Source organism: Limulus polyphemus, unplaced genomic scaffold (genome assembly GCF_000517525.1).
Source record: "Limulus polyphemus unplaced genomic scaffold, Limulus_polyphemus-2.1.2 Scaffold10951, whole genome shotgun sequence".
Taxonomy (NCBI): domain Eukaryota; kingdom Metazoa; phylum Arthropoda; class Merostomata; order Xiphosura; family Limulidae; genus Limulus; species Limulus polyphemus.
The window spans coordinates 1-939 of record NW_013676561.1 but is presented as its reverse complement, the minus strand read 5'-3'; the positions used below and the strand labels follow the sequence as shown (position 1 = coordinate 939).

Genomic DNA, 939 nt, shown 5'->3' with positions numbered 1-939 from the left:
CGCATAGCAAGATCCCGAGCGAGACATAGTCCAACTATGGAACGTGCATTTTTGAATGATGAAATCGAGAAAAAAACAACAATAATATTCTAAAGCAAACGTTCATTATCGCAACCTGTGGTCAAAAATTAGAAAATTTCTTTCATTTTTCGACATGATTAGCTCGTGCCACTACAATTCCAAAATTGATGAACGGATGGAAAACCAGACAAAAACAAAACACGTTCGTAACATAAGCATTCTTATTAAGAAACGTTTCGTTGAGTGACTCTAAAAGCACGTTATTAATCTTTCAGACTACTGCCTCTCCGAAGCGGAATAATTTGTACTTGGAAATGGTCTAGAGTTCTGTGTACCTACTAACAATATCCAGAGAGAGAGAAGTTTTATATGCTCAACTTATTAAACATAAACCAGTATCGGACGAAGAACTAAGGCCAGACTACGTGATTTGGCACATGCTTACTGTGGCACACCAATCGACCTTACCGACTTCTGTATGCATTGAGAACATTTTCAGGCTATAAAATCTCTACACTCGAACAAAAGTATTCTTATCACAAAACCTGACAAAGGTTTTAGTATTGTCATACCTGACAAAGGTTCTGGTACCGTCATACCTGACAAAGGTTCCGGTATCGTCATACCTGACAAAGGTTCTGGTATCGTCATACCTGACAAAGGTTCTGGTACCGTCATACCTGACAAAGGTTCTGGTATCGTCATACCTGACAAAGGTTCTGGTACCGTCATACTTAACAAAGGTTCTGGTATCGTCATACCTGACAAAGGTTCTAGTATCGTCATACCTGACAAAGGTTCCGGTATCGTCATACCTGACAAAGGTTCTGGTACCGTCATACCTGACAAAGGTTCTGGTACCGTCATACCTGACAAAGGTTCTGGTACCGTCATACCTAACAAAGGTTCGTCATACCT

At 40.1% G+C, this 939-nt stretch overlaps 1 protein-coding gene across 1 annotated transcript in view; it reads right to left on the bottom strand.

The window, feature by feature from the left end:
- LOC111083739 (vasopressin V2 receptor-like) overlaps nt 1-105 on the bottom strand; it is a 2,598-nt gene extending 2,493 nt beyond the window's left edge. The window contains exon 1 of the mRNA XM_022380400.1: nt 101-105. The gene's annotated coding sequence lies outside the window, so the exon portion shown is untranslated. The remainder of the gene's footprint in view (nt 1-100) is intronic.
- Between the last annotated feature and the right edge of the window lie 834 nt (nt 106-939).